The sequence below is a fragment of the Staurois parvus genome, unplaced genomic scaffold (assembly GCF_062004578.1).
Source record: "Staurois parvus isolate SC_StPar_1 unplaced genomic scaffold, SC_StPar_1.0 ptg000018l, whole genome shotgun sequence".
NCBI classification, from domain to species: Eukaryota; Metazoa; Chordata; class Amphibia; order Anura; family Ranidae; genus Staurois; species Staurois parvus.
The window spans coordinates 6,483,291-6,492,286 of NW_028317814.1; the positions used below are offsets into that span (position 1 = coordinate 6,483,291).

General features: G+C 45.5%; 1 protein-coding gene across 1 annotated transcript in view; it reads right to left on the reverse strand.

The window, feature by feature from the left end:
* INTS1 (integrator complex subunit 1) overlaps positions 1–8,254 on the reverse strand; it is a 206,492-nt gene extending 198,238 nt beyond the window's left edge. Inside the window, exon 1 of the mRNA XM_089682295.1 lies at positions 8,114–8,254. The gene's annotated coding sequence lies outside the window, so the exon portion shown is untranslated. The remainder of the gene's footprint in view (positions 1–8,113) is intronic.
* Between the last annotated feature and the right edge of the window lie 742 nt (positions 8,255–8,996).

Here is an 8,996-nt window from a genome sequence, read left to right on the forward strand (position 1 = left end):
CTCACAAGCAGAAATGGCTGTATTGGGCAGAAAAATACATGAAGACTAATTTTCAAACAGTCCTGTTCACTGATGAGTGCCGTGCAACCCTGGATGGTCCAGATGGATGGAGTAGTGGATGGTTGGTGGGTGGCCACCTTGTTCCAACAAGGCTGCGACGTCAGCAAGGAGGTGGTGGAGTCATGTTTTGGGCCAGAATCATGGGAACAGAGCTGGTCGGCCCCTTTAGGGTCCCCGAAGGTGTAAAGATGACCTCTCCAAAGTATATGGAGTTTATGACTGACCACTTTCTTTCCTGGTACAGAAGGAAGAACTATTCTTTCCGTAATAAAATCATCTTCATGCATGACAATGCACCATCTCATGCTGCAAGGAATACCTCTGCATCAATGGCTGCTATGGGGATAAAAGGAGAGAAAGTCATGGTGTGGCCTCCATCCTCCCCTGACCTCAATTCTATTGAGAACCTTTGGAGCATCCTCAAGCAAAAGATCTATGAGGGTGGGAGGCAGTTTACATCCAAACAGCAGCTCTGGGAGGCTATTCTGTCATCTTCCAAACAAATTCAAGCAGAAACTGTCCAAAAACTCACAAGTTCAATGGATGCAAGACTTGTGAAGCTGCTATCAAATAAGGGGTCCTATGTTACAATGTAACGTGACTTGTTAAAATGTTTAAAAAGTTAAAATGTTGTTAAAAGTTTGATTGAAATAGCTTTTGATTTCAGTAAATATGCTGCAAACACAACAAATGACAATTTTCAGTTCTTTACAACCTATTAAGTGTTTTGAAACTTACTGTGCGTAATAATTTGGAACATTGCATTGTAAATGTTTTATGTTTAAAAAAAACACTGTTATCATTAGGAGGTTTGTTCAATAAAATTTGAATTGTACTCTTAATAGTTGATAACATGAGAATTATGCTGACTGTTATTTACATCAATTATTTAGGTAAATGTGAAAAACATAATTTGCATAATAATTTGGAACAGGGTGTATGTGAAACTTACCTCAAAGGATAAGTTCACCTTTGGGAACGTGTTACATGTTCCACCCGTTTTTAGGATAAAACATGTTCCCATAGCCACAGCCATGCCCACTGCCCCCGCCCCTGACAGATAGTATGGGGAAAACTATCTGTCAACTTTGAAAACAGTGCGGCCATGTGTCCCACACGGTCGCATCATTCATTTACGGACTTTCATGAATGAATGAACTGCAAGTCCCGGCAGCCTTAGCGGCTGTGGGCTTGTAGTTTTCAGTGAACTAACATGGCACTATGGAGAGCCGTGGCAGTTTATTGAAGCTTCTTGTCAGAATATGTGCTTGCTTCCGTACAGCAAGCAGATATTCTGACAGGTCTGCAGGAGACCTGCATGGCATCAGTGATCTACTGATCACTGGTCCAGTGCTTTCCAGGCTCCTGCAGAGAAAAATAATAAATGCTAATTTTTTTACCTGTTAAAAAATTTGCAATCATTATTTTAATAAGAAGGTGAACTTATCCTGTAAAACGAAAGCCCTCCAACTGCGTGCTGTCATGGCTTACAGGTCTACCATCTTAACCCGGTCCTTCTTCCAGGTCCCTCCCACACATGCACGTGAGGCACTTTTTATAGCACACAGCTCTGAAGGAATCGCACGGGCATGCCGTTCCTTCAGAGTGCATGCGCCAATGTTCCTCTACAAGTAAATGCCTCCTAAATGGTGCACGTTTATAAGATATTCACAGTACCTACAAGAAAGTCTTATTAGAAAAACCAGACTTTGTTACCGCTTTAAAGTGGATGTAAACCTCTGAAATAAATAATGAGCAGAGTCCTCTATAATGTGTACAAAGTACCTAGTGTGATTTGTCTCCTCTCTTCCCTCTGGTATCTGCATTAGTCACTTCTGACAGGTTATCCCAATACCACAATCTCTGTCGATAGCCCCAAACCCCACCCCCCCTCCAGCGTACAGAAGGTGATTAACAGCTTCAGCTGTGCATGTATCCCTATGAGATTCTGGGGTGGGGTTGTGTCCTTTCCCTCCACTCAGGTTTCAGATTACACTCAGCTCTCACCCACGTGCTTTGAACTGTGTGCAGTTGGATCACTGCCCCCTGCAGCTTAGAAAAGCCTTTGATCTGCGAGTTAAAGAAGGCTGTAGAGGAGTGATGGCTAAAGATAAACAAGTAAACTTATATAGGAGGATCTGTTTCATCTTTGTGTATCATTTGAGGTTTCTCACTGCTGTGGGTATATGTAAGGGTTTACAACTACTTTAATTGTTCATACTGTAAAATACAATAAATATATTTGGGAAAAAACTATTTTGGCTTTACATATACTTTAAAAGGTCTAAAGAGAAAGATTCACATTCTGCAAAAGGTTATCAACATTTTTTAAATAACAGATCCTTTGTTTGACAACATCTGACCTAAGATCTATGGGGTAGACTCTTTAGCAAAAATTTCCTTGTCAGCATGTCAATTAGGCACCTTTTACGTGTACTGTTAGCGGTTAAATATTTTTAACAGTTGTTTAGTAAATGTTAAATGAATGTCACTCAGATAACAGTGTAGGAACTGAGGTGACCTTTCACGTCACCTTAACTCTCACTTGTTGTCATTAGATGTTTAGACATTCAATGTGTTTTATTTAAAGACTAAACTATATATCAGGGGTCCTCAAAACTATGGCCCACCAAAAGACATTTATCCGGACTGCCACGCCAGCCGAATAGAAAACAAAAACATTTTGGAGGAAAAAAAAAACGGTACCGGCCGGCAAATAGCTAGGCTGCTCGCTGGGTCCTCGTAGCCTGGAAACCCTGGATTTCACCTGCTGCAGCCAGAGGAGCAACAGGAGAGCACACCAGGACCAGTGCGTTGCGGTGTCCAGTGTATCAACGCATCGTGCGTTGCGGTGTCCAGTGTATCAACGCATCGTGCGTTGCGGTGTCCAGTGTATCAACGCATCGTGCGTTGCGGTGTCCAGTGTATCAACGCATCGTGCGTTGCGGTGTCCAGTGTATCAACGCATCGTGCGTTGCGGTGTCCAGTGTATCAACGCATCGTGCGTTGCGGTGTCCAGTGTATCAACGCATCGTGCGTTGCGGTGTCCAGTGTATCAACGCATCGTGCGTTGCGGTGTCCAGTGTATCAACGCATCGTGCGTTGCGGTGTCCAGTGTATCAACGCATCGTGCGTTGCGGTGTCCAGTGTATCAACGCATCGTGCGTTGCGGTGTCCAGTGTATCAACGCATCGTGCGTTGCGGTGTCCAGTGTATCAACGCATCGTGCGTTGCGGTGTCCAGTGTATCAACGCATCGTGCGTTGCGGTGTCCAGTGTATCAACGCATCGTGCGTTGCGGTGTCCAGTGTATCAATGTACCGTGCGTTGCGGTGTCCAGTGTATCAGAGTACAGTGTGTTGCGGTGTCCAGTGCGTTACAGTGTACAGTGCATCGTGGTGTCCAGTGCATTAAAGATTATAGTGCATCATGGCATCCAGTGTGTTACAGGGCATCACGGCATCCAGTGCATTTGTGTACAGTGCAACGCGACGTCCAGTACGTTAGTGTACAGTGCAACGCAGCATCCAGTACATTACAGTGGCCAGTGCGTTGCGCTGCCAAGTGCGTTACAGAGTACAGTGCATTTTGATGTTCAGTGCCAGGGGTGGACTAACCATTTGGAAACTCGGGCACTGCCCGAGGGCCCGGGGTCAGTAGGGGGCCCCATGAGATGCCCCTGGCACCTTTTTCATAGGCTTTTTTGAGTTTGGGCGAGGACACAGGGGTCCCATGATCCCCTATTGCCCGGGGGCCCCATGAGTTGTCAGTCCGCCCCTGTTCAGTGCATTACAGTGTACAGTGCATTTTAAATATGGTATTGTTTTTTAGCACTAGAAATAAGATATGTGCGGTGTGCATGGGAATTTGTTTATATTATTTCGAACTATAGTCCGCCTCCCCCAACAGTGTGAAGGTCAGTGAACTGGCCCCGTTTAAAAAGTTTGAGGACCCCTGCTATATATTAACCACTTGTTGTCCGCCTACTGTTTTTAAAACGGCAGGGCGGTGGCACTCCAGGGGCGGGTTGCCGTTCATAAACGGCACCCGCTATTTCTAGTTGTGCGTGCTCCCAGCACCGCGATCCGGTGCCCGCTGTGTCCTCCGGACACAGTGGAACACCAATCGTCGGACGGGACCTCTGTACGAGGTCCTGATCATGTGATCACTGATTGACCAATCAGTGATCACATGCAAAGTAGTAAGCAAGATGTCACTTCTGACATTGCTTACTATGTGTGAAATCTGTGAATGATCACAGAGGTCACATGATACAAGGCTATTCACAACAGCCTTGTACCATGTGACAAGCTCTGACCAATCACAGCTCACTCAGTATTACTCAATGGCTGTAAGAATGCAGACAGAGAGAAAGAGAAATGATTGCTTTTACATCCTATATGGGTGTAAAAGCAATCACTGTATAAAAAAAAAAAAAAATCTTCCTCACTCCCCACAAGTAGTACAGAGTCACCATGACAGTATGTAAAAAAAAACCAAATAATAATATAAAAAAATAAAATAAAAATGTAAAACAAAGTTTAAAAATTATAATTTCTGGTTATAAACTAATTTGGCGTATTTTTTTTTTACTAAAATATAACGGAATACATTTTGGCCAAGATTTATGATGAAATATTATTTATTTGCAAAATTTTATAAGAAAAACGCTTTTTTCAAAATTTTTGGACATTTTCATTTACATAGCAAAAAAAATAAAAATCCCAGCGGTGAATAAATACCACCAAAATAAAGTTTTATCTGTCTCAAAAAAATGGTAAAAAATTCATATGGGTACAGTGTTGCATGACCGCGCAATTGTCATTCAAAGTGTGATAGCGCTGAAAGCTGAAAATTGCCCTGGTCAGGAAGGGGGTTAAAGTGTCCGGACTGGAAGTGGTTAAGACAACTGACCCATGAGTCATTACTGCACACAGATGTCTAACCCCGGGGTAAACAGGTAAAGAAAAAAAAAAATTAAGGAGCTTATTCAGGAGACAACGGACCCACAAGTCTCCTATGAACACAAATGACTAATCTTGCGGTGGACACATTAGTATAGAATTTTGGAGCCAATATTAGTTTGAGGCAGCTAATATTTTAGTTTGGGGACATTAGCTGAGAGGGACAAGGCGGGGGGTCCCAAAAGAGGAGGTTCAGGGATGCAATGTGCAATACCTTTGCCAAGAGCAGGTTAGAACATGTTTGTTATTTGATTTGAATTGAAAAATATAGTGAAAGAATCTGACACTATTTTGACACCTGTTTTGTGCAGGCTTGTTCTGAGTCTGTAAATCAAAAGTATTTACGTGAACCTGTAGATGGGAGGTGCTGGCTTCAAGCATGCCATTATGTTTTTCTTGGATAAAGGTAATCAAAGACAGGGAGTACATTAGCTCTGGCAAGGCAGCTTTACCTATACAGCCGTTAAGAAGGCGTTGTGGAACAAATCCACAGAAGAAAAAAAAGAATGCCGCTAAAAGCCTTATTTGCTACACAGATACTGTCCATCAACTGCCCCCTTGATATACATAAAAGGGTTAAGTTAATAAATACATGAACAGATTTTTTTAAAACTAGAGTTTAATGTCCCTACATGACAAATATGAAGCACCTCCTCTCCTCTTGGGGTCAAGTTCCTTCCCTTCCCCAATTGTCAAATGCTAGAAGCACAGGTGTCAAACTGGTGGCTCTCCAGCTGTTGCCAAACTACAAGTCCCATGAGGCATTGCAAGATTGACAGTTAAAAGCATGACTCTGAAAGGCAGAGGCATGATGGGATTTGTAGTTTCGCTATAGCTGGAGGGCCGCCAGTTTGACACCCCTGTGCTAGAGCCTCTACTGTCCACTGAAATTCTTGCAATAACAATGTGCAGTACTTAAGTGTCAGAAAAGGTGTGACAACCTGTATACTGCTTGGGCCCATTATGCAGGCCCTACCCAAGGACAAAACAATTGATATGAAGAGGGGCTCCATTAGGCATGAAATACCTGCACTTTACCAAGAACAGTCATTTATACGTTCTAGTAGGCATGGGAGGTTGACCTAAAAGTAAACCTGTGCTTTGTAAAATGACAGGATCACCTTAATGTTTAACTTTAAGGCATGATGCTCATTGCGTAGTTACATTGATCCAGTTTGGCCCAACAGAAGTATGCATATCTTATAGCTATGGGGCAGCTGAGGAAGCCGACGATCATTGTAGTTATCTTCAGGGTCCTTTGCTGAATGCCTTCCTACAGCAAACTAACTGCAAAGGGTTGCCGCTCACACTACCACTGATTAAGGGCAGATAAGGAGTTAGTGATGTCATACTCTCCATCCTGTCCAATCAAAGCACACCTTGTATGAAATAACAAAAAGTAGGAGCCATTCACACTGCCTGCACAAAAAAAAAAACCCAAAGCAGTTTAGTGTGCAGGCAGCTGTAGGTTTTGAGTGGAGAATATGTGAGCGCACTAAAGTGGATGAATTAGCAGCTATGCACAAAAGGCAACCAAATAAAACCCACAGTAAAGAAACGTATAGAGTGCAGCACTATAATAAAATAATTATGCCAAGTCCAAATAATAAGAAAGAATAGTTCATATATATAACATTTTTGGCAGTCCCCCTGATGACGCGCTAGTGCATGAAACGCGTAGGAGCAGCCAATTACACCGTGACGTCACGCCGTCGGAGCATCGTGGAGCTCCAGCGGCCATCTTTATTTGTGGACGGTCAGTCCCCTTCTGATTTTACCTGGATTTATGGTTTATGTTTTTATTGATGCATCTACAATAAATATATTTTAATTTACTACACTATGGGCATTGTGCTAGACAACAGTGCTCACCGCTCCCTAAGCCCAGGATCACACTGATGTGGTTGGTGTGTGCCACGTTTGCCCCGGCACAGCAGAACATTCAAATGAAATAGCTGCTGTACTTGCATTTCCCATAGGAGAAAAAGTCCGTTCCCTTTTTTTTTTTTCATTCTAGCCACATGATAAAGCATCACGTGGGCTCACGCACTTTCCAATGTATTGGGTGCTGTTAGGAATCAATGGCCCTCCTGAGTGTCTGCAAAAAAGCAGCGTGTTCTGGCTGAGAAGGGGAGTGTACAATCCAACGCACATGTTCCTGCATTGACTAATGGCTGTGTGTATAAACAGGTGCTGCAGCGACCGTCGGCTGGAACCAAACAAAGTCAACAAGGAAGAATGTCATCAGAACACCGAGGATCTCCAATATGGGTCCAACAGCTTTAATGGACGATCACATAGTTACAGAAATGCAACGTTTCAGAGTCTCGCAGGACCCCTTCGTCAGGCACGTGACCCCGCAGGACCCTTTCGTCAGGCACGTGACCCCGCAGGACCCCTTCGTCAGGCACGTGACCCCGCAGGACCCCTTCGTCAGGCACGTGACCCCGCAGGACCCTTTCGGCAGGCACGTGACCCCGCAGGACCCCTTCGGCAGGCACGTGACCCCGCAGGACCCCTTCGGCAGGCACGTGACCCCGCAGGACCCTTTCGGCAGGCACGTGACCCGCAGGACCCCTTCGGCAGGCACGTGACCCCGCAGGACCCCTTCGGCAGGCACGTGACCCCGCAGGACCCCTTCGGCAGGCACGTGACCCCGCAGGACCCCTTCATCAAGCACGTGACCCCGCAGGACCCCTTTATCAGGCACGTGACCCCGCAGGACCCCTTTATCAGGCACGTGACCCCGCAGGACCCCTTTATCAGGCATGTGACCCCGCAGGACCCCTTCAATCAGGTATGTGACGTATGTGATTTATGCTCATTCCCACAACAATGTGAACCTAGTCTAGGGCTCCATTCACACCTCACATAACCTGAATACACCTTTTTGGTGCACATCTTTTGCACACGGCAAATATGGCAGCCCGTTCACTTTAAGTGACACGCTGATACTTGTAGCTCCCCTGAGATGTGAGTCTACTAGGAGGCCTCTACAAACCACTGAGGCCTGCTCTGAACTCCCAGCCCCGGCATTGCTTTCATACACACACCGGCTTCCGTGTCACTCAGCCAGCCCACAGCGCTTACCTGCGATACCATAGGGGCCGTACTGCGGGGTACGGAGACGTGAGCGCGCCTGGGACTCCTCACCAAAACCACCACTGCGTGCACTCCACTTCCGGGAGCTGTGAGTAACGACCGACGTTGCTTGGACGTCAACAGACTCCGCCCGCCGTGCGTTCCATTCAGTCATAGGGCTTCCCTGACGTCACGTAGCGGGAAAGCGGAGGGGTCAGTGGTGGTTTGTGGTGTACCGGCTCGCTGTGGCTCCCCAACTGTTGCAGAGATCCAGGTCTCGTGTGCAGATGGAGAGACACAGGATGAGCTTTAGTACCCAGGGACAGCCACTGTGGTGACAACGTGTGTTGTAGACTGAGAACACTGAAAACGGCCACTTTTCCTTGTCCTGCCTGAAGAAGTCACAAATCATGGCTGACACGAGAGTTTAATATAGGAAACCATTCAATGCAATGTGTTGTGTCCCAATGGGGAGATTTCTCCTCAGCTTCTGTCACATCAGAAAATGAATAAAAATGTTCCCAAGGTAACAGGAAATTTTCAGGTCTGACCTGTGATCAGAGAGATGGAAGACGGACTGTGATGTATATCTATGGGTGGCCGAATGTAAGTAGGTGTGCGTCCGCCCACATCGGGTCTGTTCATTGAACAGAAGGCAATACATCTGTGTACAGGAGCACTTTATAGGTGAACACACATCCTCTTACATTAGGAATATCATGAGCCTTTTATTTCCTCCATCACAAGATGGATAAAAATCATAACGGACACAGATGAAGGTTATGTGATGCTCATTTCCACTCTGATCTGACATAACGGGATGGAGGGAATCCATGTGAAAGAGGCCCTGGCCTGATCCGACATAACGGGACGGAGGGAATCCATGTGAAAG